A 23,413-nucleotide genomic window follows, 5' to 3' on the forward strand; every position below is an offset into this window, starting at 1 on the left:
GTGGTCTTCATATCACAACTAAATTTGGCCTCAGACCTGGGGGTGGGGTTCTGTGTTGTAACTGCAGGGTGGTCAGAGCAAATGCCATTGTGTTCCAACGCTGTATCATTCTAGAATTTTAAATGTGTGGTGGTAATTGTGCAAACGTGAAACAACTTTGTCAGTGAGTTGATGGTTTAAGTGGCTTTGATCTATATTAACTGAAAATTGTACAGTTTTAAAATTATTATCCTTGCTTATATTAATGGTTATCTCAATCAACGTACCTCATTTCTGCAGCCTTTGCCCATAATATGGATGGATTGGTATATTTAGCCAGTCAAGTTGTCCACTTCATCCCTCTATATCCACAGGAATCAACCACATCACAATTTTGAAAAATTACTCTTAAACATATATTTCTTAACTCCCTCTATGTGCAAAGTGCTATGATTTCAGTGATGGCATCCATTATTTAACCCAACAAAAATATGATTATATTCAATTTACTGAATTCAGATAAAGAAAAAGCCCCTCAATTTTAACATTACTATATTTTTTGCCTAGATTTCTTCTTGTTTCCTAGTACATCTCCCATAGGGAAATTTAAAAATATAAATGAGTTATATAAGTAGGAGTGACAAGGTGAACAGGTTGTGAATTAACATTTAATATATATTTAACTGTCTCGAATTAGGTATGGCATAGGTCTCTAATCTTTGCAGATGGATATCTTGATTAGCCTTAATAAGTATTTTGCCCATAATATCCTCTACCGGGATACTAACATCTGCTTACCTTTTGAATGTTTGGTAGGGTAAGCTCACTGATACAGTTGTGAAGTAATGTCCATATCAAGGTGTATAAATTCATTCTTTCAAAAATATTTCTTATTCCTATGACATACACTGAATTTACTAATGTACTATTGACTATAGTTCAGTAACAAGCACTGGTGATAAAAACATGAAGTATGGTAAAGATGGATATAGAATTTATTTTATAAGGTACAAATATTTTTAAAATGATACCAGCTGTATCTACAACAAAAGAAAAAATAATTTGAATTTCATCAAAATTAAAAACATTTGTGCTTTAAAATAGACAATCAAAACAAAAAAGTAAGATGATCTACATAATGTGGAGAAATATTACAAAGTGGGAGTAGAGGGAGCACACCTCAGCATAGTACAGGCCATATATGAGAACCCTACAGCCGGCATCATACTCAATGGGCAGAAACTAAAAGCTTTCACACTAAGATCAGGGTTTCAGTATCAGGAATTTGGGGGCTGTGCTATTTGACTTTAGGGGAGTATCAGGAATTTGGGGGCTGTGCTATTTGACCTTGGGGAAAAGGTTAAGTGAATGGTACAGTATTTCTGACAGAGCGGACTGCATCACTGAGTAACGGACACAGAGCCTCTAGTCTACTTGCCATCACAAGGCTTCTTCAAGAGTCCAGATTAAAAAGCAGGACTATAATTACACAAGACAAAGTTGTTTTGTTTTGGGGCAAAGACAGAGTACTAGAACTTGTCACCTAATGACTCTATTTTGAGGTACCTTACAAAAATACACTTTGCTGTATTTTCTAAGAACTAATAAGAGGTTGGAAGTGACTGGGCAGATTAAATGATAAGGAGTCCTTATTTAAGGACTCTTTAATGATGTGCCTATTTAGATGATATCAACCTCCAGAGCTACCAGGTGATTCTCTTATTCCTTTTACTTGAAATATCTGGCCTTGGCTGAGTTTGAAAGTAAGAAATTCCATGTCCTATAACATGAAATTATTGTTAAATTCTAAGGTATTATAAGAAACTAGAAAGAGGCAGGAGTCTACTATGATTGAAATATATTTCTGTTATTCAAGGCAGGCTCCAAATCTGTAAAAGTCAAGTTCAAGGAAGTCCATTTTCACCACCATTGATTTTCACTGAAGGCAGACTGTTTTCAGCTCATTGATTTTGATGTTGATTGAGTCATGTTCATCCAGTTGGTCAGTATTCAGGAGCTTGTTCATTTTTGATGGGTTAATTTGCCTAGGATCACTGATCAGTTACCTTGATCTAGAGCGACTGTTATTCAACACTTTCTCAGTCCACATATGAAGACATTTAAAGAGCTATTTAATTGAGTGACATTTTGTTTCCTGAAGAATCTATCTAATTCCAAAAAATTAATAGTTTATTTACTCTTAATATTGCAAGGCCATATAAAATATGCACATATGATTTTTGTGTTGGAATTTATTTTTCAATAAAATAAAGGGAATTGAATAGGGAAAATGACTACTATAGAACTATAAGTTACAAAAGTAACAAAACTGTGACTGACAGTCAATGATTAAAAATGGAAAGCAAGTTCTATGACCAGATATGACTAAATATCTCTAAATAAATGTCCAAATCTGAAACTAATGATTCAGATATCATCCAATATCATCATTCATAAACCAGCTTCTCTACCTACTGCATATATAACCCATCAAATAGAACCCCTCTGTCTAAACAGAACCCTGTACCTGTGAATATTAATAATTCACAGGAGAGCATCTGGCTTTTATCTGAGATAACAATTATCTGTTTGTGACACATGTATGAGTTTTCTTTTCATTAATTTTTATCTTGGAATTTTCCATTGTTCTGGTAGTCTAGTTTTAGAACAAAGACATGTTTTTAACAACTCTTAGCTCAATTGCTCAATATGTTATGTTTAAAACATTTGACAACTCTATATATAAGATTTTTGAGCCTTTGTTATAAACTGTCCCATCTATTTTCCCTTTGTTTCAAATTCTTTTTTAAAAACACGTTTATGAATCTGTAAGTGATTTGGAATGAATGGCAAATCAAGAGTTTGCTTTTTTCTATACCAACAAGCTCCTCCAATTAGATTTTGTCCCATAAAGTACAAATGGTTTAGATTTTTTAGGGAAATACTTCCAAAGAGTCAGTTCATTCTATTTTGCACTGAAACCTTGCATAGGATCGCTGCTGTTTAGGCTATAAGCAAGTGGCTTCTAACATAGGAAACACATTATTATCATTATTATTATTATTATTAATTTTACTTTCCCATCATCTTTACATGTGAAGTGAAATCTAAAATATCATACTAATTTTGTAGACAGAAAAAAAGAATATTGGCCACTATGCTCCTGAAAACCTAAATAGCCTCTTAGCTGCCATTAGATGGATGTCCAGGGAGAAATCTCCATACTTCAGAACACTCAGAACTTGTTATTTAATATTATACTGATGCAAGTTATATACAAGCAAGAGTTTCTGTTACGTTACTTCCTTTACTTACTAAAAAGATATATTCTACATATATGCATAGACATAAGTCTTGGGCAAGATAATATCTTTAATTTTAGGTAGCCTACAAACCCTTTATGTTGAGATATGCAAATAAAAAAGTTGAAGCATGAAAATATTACATGCTATAAGTAATATTACATGATTACATAAAATTAATTATCAGATAAGGATTTTGGACTATTAAGATTACTGGAGAGGAGGTTTGTTAGTGTGGTATGATGGTTTATATTATAATAAGAGCTGCAGATTGTATTCTCTCTTTTTTTTAATTAATTACTTTATTTTTATTCAGTTACAATTGTCTGCATTTTCTCCCCATCCCTCCGCCCCACCCCAGCCAGTCCCACCTCCCTCCCCTACCTCTATCCTCCCCCTTGATTTTGTCCTTGTGTCCTTTATAGTAGCTCCTATAGACCCCCCTCCCCACTATCTCCTCCCCACTCCCCTCTGGCTATTGTTACATTGTTCTTAATTTCAATGTCTCTGGTTATATTTTGTTTGCTTTTTTATTTTGTTGATTATGTTCCAGTTAAAGGTGAGATCATATGGTATTTGTCCCTCACCGCCTGGCTTATTTCACTTAGCATAATGCTCTCCAGTTCCATCCATGCCATTGCAAAGGGCATAAGCTCCTTCTTTCTCTCTGCTGCGTAGAATTCATTGCGTAAATGTACCATAGTTTTTGGATCCACTCATTTGCTGATGGGCACTTAGGTTGCTTCCTAAAGTACTTTCTTCAGTTTGGTTTGCAGGACACCACATTACCTGTCTTGCTTTCTTTCCCTGTTTTATAGGCTACCTCTTCAAAGACATTTTCCCCCCTGAAATTTGAATGTTTGGGTGCTCTGGCAATCAAACTTGAGAGTTGACATTTTCTTAATCTATTTCTTCCTCAAGTAAATAAGTCCAATCTCATGGCTTTAAATAACTTTACTATCTGACAACCCTAGATCTTCCGCTTTAGTTTTTCCCTTAACTTGATGCTAGTATACCCAATTAGCTATTTCAAAAAACCCTTCTTGATCTTTTTCAACAAATCAGTTCCTGCAGTCTACCCATCTCAGTAAATATCAATTCCGTTGTTCTACTTGTTCATACAGATTAAATGAAGGTCATCATTGACTTTCTCTATTTTTCTTCCCATTCCACGTGCATTTCATTAACATATTTTATTCATTCTATATCCAAATTGTATCCAAAATTTGATCATTTCTCACCACCTCCACCACCAATCACTGGGCAAAACACAAGATACTTTTATATTCTAGAGTATCTCATCAGCTAAGCTAGGTAATGTCACTCTTCTGCTTCACATAGTCCAGTGTAGTCCAGATTACTCAGTGAGAAACACAGACTTAGTATGAGTTTTCCATCCCTAAGTGAGCAGCCACCCTTTACATGATTGACTTTGTCTTTTACCATGTGTCTTTGCACAATGGCCTTGTGCTGTCCTTACACAGGTCGCATATGTTGCTGTTTCTAAACCCTTATGCTTGTCCTACCAGCTGTCCTTCAGGGCTTCACAGCTTATTCTCCTACTTCCATCAGTAGGAAAACATCAACATCACTGGGCACACTATAAAAATGAACATACCTCCCCCAACCCTGGAACACCTTAATCTCTCTAGCTCTGTCTATCTCTTTGCAATTCTTAGCATCAATTCATTGTCATAGACATTTCTATGTTTATATTTATTTTCTTAGTGTGTATGATTCATTGAGACTGACACTGTTCTGCTTTACCTACTATGATATTCCCAGTGCCGAGAATATTCCTACCCAAAGGTAGATGCTTAACAAATATTTTTGATGGATACATCTCCACACTTATATTTAATAAATCCTCTTTTAATTTTAATACAATTTATTTAATTTTAAATGTACTTTACAACAGAAGAGTTACATATATTTCCAAATATGAACAATCAATAACAGCCACAAATCAGAACATTAAAATTCTGATAAATATCATCATACTGTCTTCTAACAGCACATTAGTGCAATTATTTCATGATGTTACTAATAAAGATGAGTTGTTTCATGTTTCAATTGTACAATAATCTTAATTTCCATAATGTATTTCTGATAGTAAGACAAGTATTGAAAGGATGAATTTACTTCATGAAAACTACCACAGTGATTTGTGGCACAGGTCACGATGACCTTTGGGTTACCAGACAGGATTTTACTGTAATTCTTTCTTATTTTCACCAACACACTTGCCATCAAGCCTTTAAAAGTCTACAACGATCATCAGATTTTTAAAATTTAATTACAACCAAAAGAGTATATTCAGACAAAAAGTGGAAGGATTGGACCATTCCTGTCAGCAAATGAACGCAAGTGTGCAAATTTTATAGTATCTGCATTTCCAGCTTTGGACCAGAAATTGTAAGGTAACTGATTTTAATCAGTAGGTAATTAGTAATTTAGCAAAAAATAAATAAATAAATAAAACCCAAAACAAAAAAACCTCATCAAGACTGTGTTTCTGTGATCATCAGACTGAAGAATGACTGCATATAAGATACATGTTTTAGAGAAATGGATGAGAGCCTCCAAAGTCACACAAAATTGCTTTGGTCTAGATAACATCAAAGTGAAGGAAAATGTTTAAAATAAAAACTTCATAAATAAAACATCTGGTACCTTATTTCACACTTAACTCAATCTGAAGGTTACTAATACAAAAGAGTATATTTAACTTTTTCTCCTTAACCTTAAGCCCTCATTTGCTTCTGTTTTTCGTGTATTTTTATAAGAAACGGGAGCTTTCTCATTGTCAGTAACAGATAAGGGCCAGTTTCAATTTACTCTCCTTTTGCTTTTCCATTTTCCTGCTTTTTTCCACTTTTTATCAATAGTTTTTCTGATTTGTTTACAACATTGGCTGAAATACCACTCACAGCTGTTTTTCCAGTTTTTGATTTCTTATGCTCATTGTATGTCTGAATGTAGAAGTTGAGAAAGAGAAATATGAAGCTGATTGTGTAGGCAATTAGAGCTCAGTGCGTCCATTTTTAGAAGGGACAATCAGGATAAAGAGACAGTGCTGGATGCCTAATGGTCATGAAGAATTGAACCAGCTGCAATATGCTCAGGTATTATTTCCACCAAAGACAATTCTGAATCCAGGGGCCAAATGCAGTTAACCTGTAGTATGAGTACATAATCACACGGATGAAAGAACTCAGCTGGGCTCCAAAAATCCTTGTCCCCATGGGACCCATTCATATCATTATAGGCCTATCTCAAGAAATAAGAGAAATCCCAAGTAAACAACCTAATACAACATCTTAAAGAACTAGGAAAAGGAGAACAAAAGCAACCCAAAGTCAGTAGAAGAAAGGGAATAATAAAAATAAGAGCAGAATTGAATGAAATACAGAACAAAAAGACTATACAAAAAGTAATACAACAAAGAGCTGGTTCTTTGAAATGTTTAGTAAAATTGGCAAACCCCTGGCTAGACTCATTGAGGAAAAACGAGAAAAGACTCATGTAAACAAAATCAGAAATGAAAGGGGAAAAGTTACCACAGGCATGACAGATATACAAAGGATCATATTAGGATACTATGAAAGGCTATATGCCACAAAATTCAATAATCTAGAAGAAGTGGATAAGTTCCTAGAAATATATAACCTTCCTAGAGTGAATCATGAAGAATTGGTAAATTTATACAGACTGATCAACAGTGAGGAAATTGAAACAACCAGCCATCCAAAACCTCCCCAAAGATAAAAATCCAGGACCAAATGGGTTCACTAGTGAATTCTACCAAACACTGACAGCAGATTTGATACTGAGCCTCCTCAAGCCCTTCCAAAAAAAATTAAAAAGAGTCAGTACTTCCTAACACATTTAATGAGGCCAGCATAACCCTGGTACCAAAACCTGTCAAAGACAACACAAAGAAAGAAAACTACAGAGCAATGTTTCTGATAAATACAGACGCAAGAATCCTGAACAAAATACCAGCAAATCAAATACATCAGTACACTCAAAAAATAATACATCATGATCAAGTTGGGTTCATTTCTGGGGCACAAGGATGGTTCAACATATGCAGATTGATGAATGCAACACCTCACATTAACAAAACAAAAATTAAAAATCATATGACCTTATCATTAGATACAGAGAAAGCATTTCATAAGATAAAAAATCCATTTAAGGTTAAAACACTTAATAAAATAGTTATTGAAGGAAATTTCCTCAGTATCAAAAAGGCCATTTATGACAAATCATTACCTAATATCACACTCAAAGGTAAAAAACTGAAAGCTTTTTCTTTAAAATGAGGAACAAGACAAGGATACTTGCTTTTACCTTTCTTATTCAACATACTTCTGGAAATCCTAGCTAATGCAATCAGACAAGAGAAAGAAATAAAAGGCCTCTATATTCATTGCAGCATTATTCACGTTGGCCAAAACATGAAGACAACCGAACTGTCCTTCAAAAGAGGATTGGATAAAGAAGACGGTGGTATATACATACTATGAAATACTACTCAGCCATAAGAAAGAATGAAATACTACCATTTGCAACAACATGAATGGACCTCGAGAATATTATACTAAGCAAAATAAATCAGTCATAAAAAGCCAAGAACCCTATGATGTGACTCATAGTGGGATATGAAACTGAAACTCATAGACACAGAAACAGTATTTGGTTACCAGCGGGAAGGGGTGGGGGATTAGTAAAGGGTAAAGGGGGCCAAATATATGGTGACAGAAGATGATTTGGCTTTGGGTAGTAAAGACACAATGCAATATACAGATTATGTATCATAGAATTGTACACTTGAAAGATATATGATCTTATCAACTGTCAGCCCAATAAATTTAAATAAATAAATAAATCTTACCTTTTTAATGGATTTTCTTCAATTCCTTTTTAACAAAATATTGAAACATCACTGCCTTTTCTAACTCAGGTGGAGGTGGTGTTCCTCTGCCACCCCACTAAGGTGGGACAGAAAATTTGGGTGGAGCCATGTTGATGATTTCTTCTCTGCTTTAGGCATATAAATGTACAAAAAATACCTCCCTTTCCCAACTATACAGAAAGGGGAGGAAAACGAAGAGAGAATATCTGGAGAAAGAAATAAATTAAATCTGAGTATGATCTGGCCACATCCCTGAGAAGTCCATTCATAAAATCAAGTGGTGTGATTGTGTGTGTGTGTGTGTGATATGTGTAGGAACATATACAAACATACACATAGATATATAAAAAAGAAACAAGTGGAAATTTTAGAACTAATACTACACCAAAATAAAAATTACATTTGATGGACTCAATAGCAGAATACAGTTGACTGAGAAAGCAATCAGTGAACTCCATAATAAAGAGAGAGAGTTATCCAAATTGAACCACCACGAGAGAGAAAATACATTGAGAGAAATTGTACGAGCTCTGTGGATCAGTGTAACAATAATATACATCTAACATATATGTCATCAGAATCTCAGTAGGAAAGGAGGAAGAATATGATGTGAAAATATTATTTAAAAAATAAAGGTTGAAAACTTCTAATTGGTGAAAGGCATTGGTGAAAGTAGATGAAGAGTCTATTTAGGAAATCTTTTGCACAAGAAAATTAGGAACACCTTTTTATGAAACATTTGCCATTATAAAATCAAATGGAATGTAATAATATCAATGAAATTAAAAACAAAAATGAATAAAGTGAGTAAATATAGTTGAGTTAAACATATGTGAATGAGAAAATATTTCAGAGTTGTAAAAAAACTTAATGATACAGCTGTACTATTACAGAATAAATAAATAAGTAAATTAGAAAGAACATGGCATGCAATTTAAATATCAAAATATGTCAACAGCATTCAATATTAGGTGATTCAAGTAATTTATGATATTTAACCCCCTAATATATGATACCTAGCTAAATTGTCTCTCATGTACAAATAAATTTTATAAATGTTATGCAGTGTTTATAGACAAAAATATAACAACCAACAGTGGAAAGAAAAACAATTACTGCTACTTTTGGTTGGAATTTAACCACCCATGAGATTTATCAAAATAAGAAACTCAGGAATAAAGATGGCATACTATAAAAGAAATTTCATGGAGCATTGAATCCACATAGATAAAGTACTGAAGCTAAACAGTTGTTGTAGTTCTGGGAACGAAAGAAGTGTATTTTAAAAAATGACAGAAAGCCTATGATATATAAGCATGGTTGCCTGCAATAAAAATAAAGAGATACAAAAACAAAATTTGGAACATAGAGAACTTGGCCATTGTGTCTGTTGCTCAGATTATTTACACCCCACCTGGGTATGAAGGTGGAGAGAAGTTGAAATATAAAGGAATATTAAAAATACTAATTGCCCCATCATTTTTGGCAATAGTCAATAGTTGCTGCTGCATTTCCAAAACTAACAAATAATAAAAAACAGAGTTTTAGGTGTGTTGCATAAAGCCTTAAAAGAAACCATCAAAGAAAACAATTTCAACATTCTCCAAACTCCCTCTAAGAGGAGATAAGGAGTGGAGGCCTAGTAACACAGGTCAAATACAATAGACACCAAGACACACAAAAGAAATACGAAAGGTCTGTACCTTGCATTTGTCTTGATGGTAGATGTCTATGAAAGTATATAATATATTGTAAGTATAATACCAGAGTAAGATAAATAATATGCATATACCTGAAAGGTAAGCAATGTAGTTATTATTAGAGAGAAAGGAAAGAGGATTATTACTACTATTATTATTATTATTATTATTATTGAGGGAGAGGAGAGAGAGAGGAAGATCACTTCCATTATGTAATATTCATCTTTTTCTCCACTCAAATCAAGGATCTGACAGTATCATGTTTCAAACTAACAAATGAACCTTTATTTTGCAACAGCACATATATGCTGGTGATAGAATTCTGTTCCTCCAGAATGATATACAATCTTAAGAGTTTCGCTCTAGGCCCCCCTTTTGAACTGCTGTTTCATTTTGCGCATCTTCAAGTGGGAGCTTCGTGTTTCAGATAGAAATATGATATCCAGCACAAACACCAACAGCCTTTTATTTATTCTACTATAAAACTCATAGAACTGGAGCTTCCACAATTACCATCACAATCTGTCAGCTTTCAAAGTTTACACTCTCATGATTTCAGGGAAGCAGTGGTTTGATATTCAGGAGTTTTGTAAACATTATATGTGTGTAAACACTTATAAAATATATGAAATATACGTAAAATACCTCTATGATGGTTGGAGACGTGAGTTTTGGATTTGAAATTCTCATTTAAAATACTAGTCATATGTTTAATAAAAATGATACAAAAGAAACTATAGTTTTCAATAAATATTCATTCCAATGGACTATCACATTTAAAACCTTAAATGCTATATTTATGAACACATGTTTAAGTCAATGCTAAGTTTCCTTATTACTCCCACTGCCCAGTGAGAAAGGAATCTATGCAAAGTATTTCTAACCCAAGGTTAGAATTCCTCAACACAAGCAAGCCAGTTGGGTTCAATCAGACATTATTAAGGTATATTATCAATTTCATAGATCATATAAATAGATAAAAACTCATGCTAACTTTTGTATCATAGATGCTTAGATTTTGCCAATTTAAAATAATGAGGCTCTGCTTAAACGGCCAAATAGCTAACAGTTGTTTACCTGATCTGCATAAAATCCGAAGAGATTCTCAGAGAAACATTGCAAGGTAGTAAAGTATTACTGTATTATTTAAGACCTGAAGACACAGAGCTTAAATAATATGTCCAAGATTAGTGAGTTTGTAAATGGGAAGAGGGGATTGGGAAAAAATCCGCCTCAAAGTGCATGGATCCTTTATTTTAAAACTGAAAATTATCATAGCACATCAGTTTGTATTTTGCATGGAGTCAGGAAATGATACTCATTTAAAATGGTATCAGGAAGCCAGGAGCAGAGAGCCCTCACACAGTACCCACTCCTGGCAATTTGCGTAACCAGCAGGAGGAAGGAAGCTGTCTTCCCTGCTTACCCCAGCAACAGCGACTGCCCTCTGCTTGCTGCCAATAAGAAACTTCTACAACCTCACAGTCTTGCTCCCCACGAATAGGACTCCTGTTCAAAATACTCTCTTCCTAGTTTCCTCCCAGAATACAGTAAACATTGACCTCTCTTTTGTCTCTTCGGACTGGCCATAGTTTGCATGTCCCAAATTGCAATTCCTCCCCTGCCACTCCCAAATAAAACTCATTCACTGGTCACTAACCTTTGTAGTTTAATTTTAATGTTGACAGTTTCTAATTAATCTCAAAACACCTGGAAGTAGTCATGCAAATGGTGCCTCATCTCACTTTATTGAAAGAGATATATTTCCCATTTTGGAAGCCAGGAGGAAAGACTTATCTCTGGCTCTTTTTTCTCTTTTCCCACTGGGAACTATTGCATCAATGGCAGCAACATGAGAAAGGCCATTTTGACAGAGCTGCTAAGACTACTTTCATAGTTCACATCCATATGGGTTTTTTTGCCCTTACCATTAATTCCATCTGGATGGCTTGGTTGCATTTGAAGGGAAACCATCTTCAAGCTCTGGAGGAAACAAAAGTATAAATGTCATGTACTCCTCCAGCGGGCCATTATTTTTCCACTCACAGCTATCTCCTGAATATCTCTTTTTAAAGCAATTTAATTTAGAAGTTCTCATAGAGATTCTATGTCCTCCATCACAGACTCTGAGACACAGAAGCGATTGTGGAGGGCCACCTGATTCCTTGTTTATATGTTCATTGCATGTAAGTACATGCGGAATTTTTTTCACACCTTAGTCTCGTATTGCAATTGTGTGGTTGCTTTATCCTAAGTGCAATCAGATGCTAGCCTCTAATGATACACACCTGAATTTATTAAACATGAAAACTGATCCTAAAAAATGATTTCCCATTGGCACAAGTAAGCAAGAATTATGATCAAAAGAACCTGGATGTACTGAAAGAAGAAAGTCAGGATGTTCAGATGAGCCTGAACATAAAATATTTTATGTCAGTGTCTGTTTCTTTGTATTATTGCTGGCATTTTTTTCCTCAAGTCACAAAGAAAGTGGCTAAAAACACAAAATTATTTGTTTTCTTTACCACAAATAATGACACACATTCAGTGATGTATCATTTCTGTTGTCATATATACAAGATATTAGTCTTCAGGAAATTATAAGAAAACTTGAAAAGCCTCTAAAATTTGGCTATTTATGATAACAAGGTATTAAAAATTATAGTCACCAGATTGCAATTTGCTGCTAAATTGTTTTAGCCCAATATCACAAGTCTTCTTTTGGTAATACAAAAATTATTCATTTAATACTAAATTAGACTATCATTTCATATGGGGAAAACTGTACATTCCTGAAAAGCAATATCTAAATTGTCAAAAACAAGTCCTTCTGATTACTAGTAGACATTTTGTTTCATCTGATATCAAAAGTAATTCTAAATTTATTTTACTTGCATCTCCAATTTACCAATATGTATTCATTGCCACTGATGTGGTTGTACTGCATTCATCTTCAGAGTTCAAGGGATGCTACTGAATCTGCCTTGCAAACTCTTAGCAAGGTGATGTGCTCTAGCAATTAATTGGTTGTGTGTGTGTCTGCATGTGTATGTCTGTGTGTATGTGTCTGTGTGCATGTCTGAGAAAGATGGAGAATGTGGGCAAAATTAGTATTGTTAATTTACATGAATGTTTAAAGATGTTTTCGAGATCAGTCTTAAAGAACTCAGAAACATTAACATTAGAAAATTAATTTGATGTATTATTGACAATATTTCCACTGGCTTGTTTTATTTCCTTTGCTATTATGGATGTGTTTTTTAGAAAAGATTTTATATTTCAGCTAATGCTTCCTGCAAGCATAATACTATTTTTCATTCTGCAAAGAGACCCAGGCCTACTGTGTTACAATAGCACCACATGGTGACCAAGTCCTTCTTATGGACAACCCCAGGCCTTGCAGCCTTCGGAATATGAGCCTAGTTCTAGGTCATCATCTCCTGTTGCTTTATTCTGATGTTGCTGGTACTGATTTCACTTCTGACTGGGCAAGTGTCATTCAAAACAACAGTAAAGTCCTTGCCTAGAGGATTTAACACAGATGAATCTAGTAGTACGTGTCTTTTTAAAAGAGTGACCAAACCCTTGACCTTTCGTTATTGAGCTTCTGATTTTCACATCAGTTAGAGTGATTTAAGTTATACATGCACTAGTGGAGTCTCACATATACTGAAAATGCATAATTTAAAATCTTGATGATATGTGTGGACTTTAAATAGATAGTATGCTCTAAGTTTTTAATATATTCTTACATAGGAAAGAAAAATAGAAATGGAAATGCAAAAGACTACTAGACAAAGCATCAAAAATGAGATACTATCTTGAAGCCTTGGCCAGACTGAGAATAGCATACGCACCAAAGAAAAGCACACGTGCTGGAGTGAAATCAGCATTGCGCCTCCTGGCCATGGTGTCAGGACTGATCATGACGTTTGTGAACACTTATTTCAGCTGCAGCTGTATAAGTTGAATATTTTAAAAATTTGCTCCTATGTGAGATTTTTCTTACTTCCCATATGGAAACAAAGAAAATGACAAGTACCTTTTAAATGTAGATTGGTGAGAAGGTTTTCGTTTTGTCTATACATGAGAAAGTAAATTTGAGGGGGGAAACAACCATGGGTGATGAAGTTAACTTATTTGAACACCCAGTTTTCAGAATTGTTTTTTCCTATCAAGATATTGTATGCCTTCCTCATTGGTGTTTTCTATACAATAAATATGCACTGTTGATTCAATGAAAAATAAATGCTAGAAAGTTTTAAATAAGCTGCTTATTTTTATAAATTGCAAAAATATAGATATGAAAATGGAAAGACTTTATATAAAGAGACATGATAACATTAATCAAATTATTCATTGTAAAAACCACTTATTGCAGATATTGTTTCAAAAGCATCTACATATTAGAAGTGGCTAAACACTTACCCATTTCCTCTAAGGTTCATGTACATGAGTCCTTTCATAACAAAGATCACAACTGGGGGAAGAAGGAGTCTTTGAGGATAATAATCATGGTGGTGGGTTGTTATAAAGATCCAGGGCATTTCTGTTTTTCTGCTTTATTTTTCCTGCAAAAATATAAATAGTAGTAACGATTGGACATTACAGAGTGCTTTACTGTTTACCAAGTTCATTGCATTTTACATGACATCTGACTGTGCTAAATATTTTCACACATTTCTTCTTATCTATCCCATTTTAAAAATGAGGAAACTGAGATCCCCATGGCCAGTAGGTTGTGGACAGTAGGGTGTTCTCATACCATGTCCCATGGTCTCAGTAGACACTACTTTCCATCTTGGATTACCTTCCCTCTTTAGTGATCGACAGTGCATGGTTTGAGATAAACACTGTCATAATTATGATTCCCAGTTTAAAAGACTTTCAGATTATAATACTGAGCAAAGTGAAAAGAAGATAATAATAACAATTTATAGAACATATATTGTCAAGCATGTTTTTTTTTAAATTTAAAAAGCAAGATAACTATTTTCATACAATATATATTGTGATAACTAAATGAGGTGTTATAAAATAGAGTATGTTCTTAGTAAAATATGGAAGAAAAGTGGTTGATTATTTAAAGTATTCCATCTTTTCAGAATAGATGCATAATATATGTTTGGGGGTTACAGCAACAATTGTAAAATTGGGATAAACAAATCATTCAGAACATTAAATTTCTCTTTTTAGTACCTACATTTCTTAGGTACTGATGGTTACTAGTAATTTTTTCATTAAAATGTGAAAGTGGCATACTGTTATATATTTTAGTCAGAAATAGTTTGGGAGTTCTCAAGAGTAAGAGATGGTCCAGGAATCCACTTGGACAATCATTTCCCATGACCAGGTAACTAGTGAAGAAGGGTAGAGCAGCTGAACTGCACCTCAGGATTGCATTTGCAATTGATAAGGCCCTTGCAGTATTGTCCTACTTTAGAAGACTTTCCTAGTGAAGAGCACATTTGGAAATCTGCTCAAGGTTAGGAGATTTAAATCTCAAAGCTATTCAAAGACTACAGCATATTTTACTCAACTTTTGATGAAAACTCCATTTGAAGTTTAATTTGTTTAAGAGCCTAGATTTTAAAATGAAACTGGTAAAATACTGTCAGATTTAAGAAAGAAAAATTAAAAAATGAATCATGAATTTATTCAATGCTGTTTTCCTACTAACCTTAAAATGAGCTTTTTTCAATATAAGCAATACACTAGGCAAAATATTCCAGAACCTCTCTCTAGAGGCTATGAGCAATGAGTGTTAAGAGTAACCACATTCAGACTTCCAGTAGTGGCGTAGGCAGACATGGCTCTCCTCTTCACACAACCACATCAAAATTACAACCACCATCACTCAGAACCATCAGAAATTGAGCTGCACAGAAGTCTGACAATGGAATTAATGAAACCATATCCATCCAGACTGAGCCAGCAAGGTGGTGTCATATCTGAGACCCCATCAATCTGTTTAACACTGTCTGACCTGCCTTGAAGATCCCCAGAGACTCCACCCCACCCAACTTACTTGCCTACCCAGGCTGATTTTCCTCATGAATAGCTAGTCTTGGCTCATGCTTCACAATTTCCTGAAATCTCCCAAACAAGCAACACCAAGCCTCAGTGAGCCCCAGGCCCAGCACTATCAGCAGCCTAGATTCACAGCTTGGCTTCACCTGGGAATCTCCAAGCACAGCACAAGCAGCAGCCAGGCAAGGTGGCCCCAGTAAGGGCTGGCTGACCTTGGCCTGCAACTCCTGAGAATCCCTAGGGCCAGTGCACCCAGTGGACAGCTTAAGACCACATCCATCGGAGTACCACCACCCTGTCCTGGCACAGCTGATCCTCCACAGAGGGTGGAGGTTGGTGGTAAGTGGTCACAGCCAGTCCCTGCAGCTGATCAGTGTGGGTAAATCCCTCCCATTGATGTGTCAACAGCAACCAGCTCTCAACTACAAGAGGAGGATTTACTCAGACCACACTAAGGGCACAGCTCGAGTACTCAACTTGGGTGATAGGGGAGGCTGTACCACTGGACCCCACAGGATGCCCACTACATTAGTCCACACTACCAAGACACAGAGTCAAAGCATCCCTACCTAATGCACAGAAACAACACACAGGGAGGCTGCCAAAATGAGGAGACAAAGAAACATGACTAAAATGAAAAAAACAGGTCAAAACAACAGAAAAAGAGCTAATCGAAATGGAGATAAGCAATCTATCAGTTCCAGAGTTCAAAACACTGGTTGTAAGGATGCTCAAGGAACTTAGTGAGGACCTCAACAGCATAAAAAAGATACAGTTAGAAACAAAGTATACACTAATTGAAATAAAGAACAATTTACAGGGAAACAACAGTGGAATGGATGAAGCTGAGAATCAAATCAATGATTTGAAACTTAAGGAAGCAAAAAACAACCAATAAAACAAAAAGAAGAAAAAAAAAGAATCCAAAAAATTGAGGATAGTATAAGCAACCTCTGGGACAACTTCAAGAGGCCCAACATTTACATCATAGGGGTGCCAGAAGAAGAAGAGAAAGAGCAAGAAATTGGAAATCCATCTGAAAAAATATTGAAAGAAAACTTCTTATCTTTTTAAATATTCTCACTGGTTAGGTCTGCTAGCTATGATTTCTCTCGGTTTTTGTTTATCTAGAAATGTATTTTTCTCCATTGAAAGATAGATTTTCCATTGGTCCTTGTTGATAATTTTTATTTTAGCACTTAACATGTTTTCATTTTTTTCTGGCTGCCAATTCATGCCCATGCAATTCAAGCCCATGTCCAGGCACATGAGTAGGTTCCTAGAGAAGAGGTGAGGTGCGGAGACTACTGCTGCCACAGGCCACAGAGTGGCCCAGCTGCAGGGGTCTTAGACAGGGCCGTGCCAGAATGCAGGCATGGGTCAGGGTGGAAGACTGGGAGGTGCCGGTGGAGATGACAGCAGTGAGGGGCACTCAGGTCCAGAGCACGGTCTAAGTACTCTATTTATGTCATCCCACTGTCTTCTGGCCTACATGGCTTTTAATGAGAAGTTAACTGTTAATCTTATCGAAGATCTCTTAAATGTGAATAATTTTATCTTGCTGCTTTCACAATTGTCTCTTTGTCTTTGACTTTTCATAGGTTAGTTGTGATGTATCTGAGTGTGAATCTCTTAGAGTTTATCAGACTTGGGGTTTGGTGAACTTCTTGGATGTGTAATGTTTTTCAGCAAATTTGGGGAGTTTTCAGAAATTATTTCTTTAAATATTCTTTCTTCCCTTTTCTCTCTTTTCTATCCTTCTGGTAGTCCCATTATGTATATGTTTGATTACTTAGTGGTATCCCATACGTCAGCATTTTTGTTCGTTTTCCTTTATTCTTTTTTCTTTTTGTTCCTCAGATTGTACATCAATTGACACCTAAAAGTTTGCTGATTCTTTTTTCTGCTGCTTTAAATCTGTTGTTCAGCTCCTACAGTAAACTTTTTACTTATGGTAATTGTCAATAATAATTTCAATAAATAGCATGGGTATTCTCTGTTTTATAAGATATCATCTTCATTCTTTCTTTTTACTATTTATTGATGCTTTTCTTTAGTCTTAGAATACAATTATAATAGTTTACTTAAAGTCTTTCTTTAGTATGTACTATGACTGGACTTCCTTGGTGTTGGTTACTGCTTTTTGTTCCTGTATAAATTATAGCAATTTTCCTTGGTAAAAAATACCAATTTTTCTGTTTCTATATTTATTATTGTCAAAAAATTAATATTTTAAAAAATATAATGTGGCAACTGTAGAAATCAGGTCTCCCTCTCCTAGATTTATTGATTTTACTGTTTGTTTAGTGATTTTTCTGGCCTTACTCTTTAAAGACTGCATTCTTTCTTATATGTGGTAACTGAAGTCTTGCTTACTTAAACAAGGGTTATCTAGTAACTCGTCACAAATTTTCTTAAACTCCTTAAACCAGTAAGTCTAGTAACTGGTCACAAATTTTAGCTAGTAGTTAAAGTGGTTAGCTAGTAACTGGTCACAAATTTTCTTAAATTCCTTAAACCAGTAAGTCTAGCAACTGGTCACAAATTTTAGCTAGTAGTTAAAGTGGTTAGCTAGTAACTGGTCACAAATTTTCTTAAATTCCTTAAACTAGTAAGTCTAGCAACTGGTCACAAATTTTAGCTAGTAGTTAAAGTGGTTAGCTAGTAACTGGTCACAAATTTTCTTAAATTCCTTAAACCAGTAAGTCTCTCAGTCTCTAGTCAGGGGATCTGTGCATTTAGGCTATGGCATGACATACATGCTTCAGCATTTCTTATGCTGATTAGCTTCACTTCCTCCTTACATAGTGCGTCAAGGTCAGCTATTGTTGAGCCTCCTTGGGCTTTCCTGGCCACGTGCATAGCCCTGTATATGAATATGGCCTTCTATATCCCAGGAATATATCAGAGCTTTTTTAAAAAGTCCCCTATGAACTTTCCTTTCACATATTTTCCTTTTAATATTATTGGTCTACCTCTTCTTTGCCTCAACTGCTATTGCTGCCTTAGGCAGCTACAAACTTAAACAATCTCCCTCCCCCTTTTTATGACAATCTTCTTGTATGTACTTTGTTCTTACAAACTGAGCTCTACGACATGTCAGGTAAAGCTCCAAGGAGCTGTGACAAAGGTCAAATCTCTATGTCTTTTATCTTTTGGGGAGGTCCAATAACAACTTTCACCCTCTTTTGCTGCCAGGCTACTGTTTTTCACAACTGCTGCTGTGAAGCTGCCAGTTTTCAAGGGCACTTGTTGCTGGAAAAGGGTTATGGGAGCAAGACAGGTTAAAACAGCATAAATCTTACTGTTCTTTTTAAGACAGATCTGAGTTCCTTGACTGACACTCCTGGATGTTTGTAAACCTTTGGTTAATTTCCTGAATTCCAAAGAAATTGATTTTGACATATTTTGCCAGTGATCTTGTTGCCTTGAACAGCAGATTTTTAGAAGTCCTTACTCAACTATTCTGAACGTGCTTTTTTCACACTAATGCATTTAATTACTATTTTACTTTATTAAACAAATGATGTCTTATATAAAAACAGAACAATGTGTTCCTTTGTAAAAATTAGACTATAGGAGCCTAATATACAGATTAAGAAACACAAATGGCCTACTAATAATAAATATTGATTTTAGAACCCTAGTACTGCTATGAGTTTACACATAAATATATAATCAATTTGAATATAATTTTATAATGTTTCTGAGTTAAGAAAATTATTTTAGCCCTGGCTGGTGTGGCCCAGTGGACTGAGTGCCAACCTGCCAACCAAAGGGCCGCTGGTTCGATTCCCAGTCAAGGTAAATGCCTGGGTTGCAGGCGAGGTCCCCAGCTGGGAGTGCATGAGAGGCAACCACACATTGATGTTTCTCTCCCTCTCTTTCTTCCTCTTTTCCCCTCTGTCTAAAAATAAATAAAATAAAATCTCTAAAAAATAAACATTCTTATACATAATAAAAACAAATAATACAATAATACAAGGCATTTACTGAACATTTAATATATGGTAGGCATTGTTCTAAGTGCCCTAATTTCAGCAAATTCAACAGGTATTTAACCCCAGGCATGCAGATATTACACATACATGTAGCTTTCTCTCTTATGGAGAGAGTAAAATAAATAAGTACATATATGACCAAGATGAGTTGGAATATAGTAAATAGTATTTTTTAAAAGATCAGAAGTGGTGGAGCAGATACTAACTTAGACTGTGTGGCCAGGGAAGATCTCTTTGAATGAGCATCATTTGAAGTGAGACGTGACGGACAAGGTAGAGACAAACCTGCATGTATCAGAGACAGAACATTTCACAGCAACAACCCAGCAAATAAATAAAGCCCTAAGCCAATAAAGCCCTAAGCCAAAATCAAGTTATCTATGCTCACACAATAGAAAGATAGCCTTTGTGGCTGATGCATGGTGAAAGAAAATAAGAATAGAAATTTATGAGGGCAGAAACTCAGGCACTGACAAATCATGCAGAGTAGTAAAATGTAGCCAAAGAACTTACAGACATGACCCACAAACATGAACAAGATGTGGGAATTGCCTGAGGGAGAGAAGGGTGCTGGGTGGAGGGGGGCAAAGGGGGGAAATCAAAAAAATTTTAATAGCATAATCAATAAAATATAATTAAAAATGTAATTTTATTTTAATTTTAAATACAATGGGAGAACAGGAGAATTCCAATTAGGAGAGTGATGTTGTATTATCTGATTTACATTTCATATGGATGTTTCTGGCTGTTTTGTGGTGAAGAGGGTATAGAATTTAAGAGTGGAAAGGGAGTCAAGTGGAACCATTGCAATATCCAATACAACTATTTTCTCTTTGTTGATTGTGGTAATGGAGAAATTGGGTATATTGTACAGAACACTAGGGTAAAATGTGGATGCAGAATATATAGAACTTTTAATATATCGAATGGTGAGAAGAGAAAAGCATCTAATGTGAGTTCTAGATTTTCCCCTGAGCAGCTAAATTGATATAAATAGGATAAGTAGAAGAAAAATTGGTTTGGAAGGTGGAAATCAAGTCTTCTGTCTTGGCTGTATTAAAATGTGCTCCATAGTAGTGGGACTGGCTTCTTATCTTGCAGGGGCCCACTGTAAAATGAAAATGTGAGGCTCTGTTTCATAAATTATTAAGAATTGCAAAACAGTGACCGCAGAATGTTAAACTAAATATGGAACCTTTTTAAAAAGATTTATTTATTTATATTTAGAGAGGGGAGAAGAGAGGGATAGAGAGAGGTAGGAAAACATCGGTGTGAGAGTGCCCCATCCCGGGACCAAACCCACAACTCAGGCAAGTGCCCTGCCGGTAATTGAAATGCAGACCTTTCACTTTGTGGGATGACACCCAACCAAATGAGCCACTGGTCAAGGCACTTGTGCTTTTTTTTTTTTAAGCACAAGTCTCTTGGCCTATTAGTGGGCATAGCAGAGACTTCTATCGGGGAGTTTCTGCATAAGCATTAGGCTATGACAACCCTAACAGGGTCAAAGCCATCCAATACAGGTACGACACACACACAGCATTAGCCAGGTCTGGAGATAAAACATTGAGGTTATCAACCTGAAAGTTTACGTGTAAGAATGAAGGGAGACCTTTAAAAGTGAGAGGTTTGTATAGGAGTAAGAACATTTTATCCAACATAATTGAAGGGAGGAAAAAGAAAGTAAATAAGGATATTGGGAGATTGATAGATTTGAAAATGGAAAGGTGAAGGAATTTATATAATAATACCTCTATTTCCTGAAGAAAAATGAAAACCAGTTTGTTGGCTCAAAGCATATGTGTGCTCAAGTGTATTAGTATAGGTGAGTGATGTGCATGGGAATGAGGGAGATAGAAATTTAATGACCTAGAAGGTCTGAAATGATCATTTTGGGGGTAAAAGTGCAAACAGAAAGCTTTAATGGGAAGGTAGGAGAATGTTGGGTGCCTATTTGAGATTTATGGCAATTATTTTAAGAGATCCATCAACACACCTTTTCTCTGAATGGGCCTACTGCAGCTGCACAGGTGAACACATCAAGTAGATGAAGCCAAGGGATATGAGACAGGGAGAGCAGGGCAGGAGGCGGGGGGTAAGAAAGTGTTCGTTGTACATGTCATGGCAATGTAGCTGGATATGGAGGGATACGCAGAGAGAGTAGGGGTAATGATTAATGAAAATACAGTTAATTCAGTGAGATTGGGGTAAAGATAAGGAATTTGGGAGGTAGGGGCTTACCAAGGAGGAGGGAGAAAAAGTTTGGAAATGCCGTTGTGAAAAAGGAGGGCTGCTATCACCACAGCTCAGCCTAATGATGGATGGAGCATTTGAGAAGACACATTGAAAAGGTTTACAAGGGCACAGAAGCCTAATCAGTGGGTGTACAGAGACCAAGGGTGATGACAATGACAATAATGATGATGATGATGAATATGACAAATACGGCAGGTGCGGAATTCTGATGGTCTCTCTCATAAAGAGAGATATGACACAGGAACTAACTCTGGATCCATTATAGGGATACCGGGTATGAGTTCAAGCCAAAAGGTGAAGTATTAAGTAAAAGCCAAGGCGATGATTGAGTCACATTGTTCCTTTAACTGCATTGACCTGCAACCTTTAATCCAGTGAGAGAGCCATAGGACTCAGGAGTTGCTGCAGGTCTGTAGGTATAAATCTATGTTATCATTTCAACATTCATAGATTTATCAAGTAAATGCTTAATTACTCATTTTATAGAAAAAGAAACTGTGGCTTAAAAGACAAGAGGAAATCTTGCCCAAAGTACTTGACAATTGGTGGCATATCCAGAATTAAAACTCACCTTTTTAACGATCATACAAGCTGGTTCTCTTCGGATCTCACCTTTGACCTGCAGGAATATGCCAGTAATTAGGTAAAGCGTGTTTGACTGTTATGCTCCACTTTGCAGACATGAAAGGTGAGTCAGTTTTGGATAAGTGAATTTCCTAGTCACACAGCTAATGTAAGTGACCCAGCCAGGTCGGAACCCATTTCCCAAGACCTGTAAACTGAGGCTTTCGCTATTCTAAATAAACAATATCTCATCAGAGGACCCCGGGTTAAGAGGTGCTTGTTTCTCTGGATTGAAAACACTGCATGGATTTAAACATCTAAGTCAAAGGAGAAAGTAGGAAAACTGTCTACTTGTGAATACTGTTGGCTTACAATAGACTAAGGAGAAAGAGTAAATGAAAACCCCCATTGATTCTAAAGGGTTCATCTGAGTGTAGAAGTGCTGCAGTGACTGAACATGTTTTATATATTGGAGCATTTTAAGATCTTGAGAGCATTACAAGTAAATGATTTAACTGCTTTCAGCTGTCCTGTAAGTTGTTCATTATCACTGATTTTGCTTTTCAGATGAGCATAATAAAGTTCTCAATATAGCTCTTCCCACGGCAACAGCAGTGCTGACTCTTCAGGATGAGATGGTTCAGTCACACAGGATATCTT

General features: G+C 35.7%; 1 long non-coding RNA gene across 1 annotated transcript in view; it reads right to left on the reverse strand.

The window, feature by feature from the left end:
- Positions 1 to 14,357: 14,357 nt before the first annotated feature.
- The window catches only part of LOC128781260 (uncharacterized), a 107,167-nt gene continuing 98,111 nt past the window's right edge, over positions 14,358 to 23,413 (reverse strand). The window contains exons 2-3 of the long non-coding RNA XR_008427214.1: positions 22,761 to 22,808; positions 14,358 to 14,473 (exon numbers count right to left, since the gene is read on the reverse strand). This is a non-coding gene — a long non-coding RNA (uncharacterized lncRNA). The remainder of the gene's footprint in view (positions 14,474 to 22,760; positions 22,809 to 23,413) is intronic.

This window comes from Desmodus rotundus, chromosome 6, assembly GCF_022682495.2.
Source record: "Desmodus rotundus isolate HL8 chromosome 6, HLdesRot8A.1, whole genome shotgun sequence".
NCBI classification, from domain to species: domain Eukaryota; kingdom Metazoa; phylum Chordata; class Mammalia; order Chiroptera; family Phyllostomidae; genus Desmodus; species Desmodus rotundus.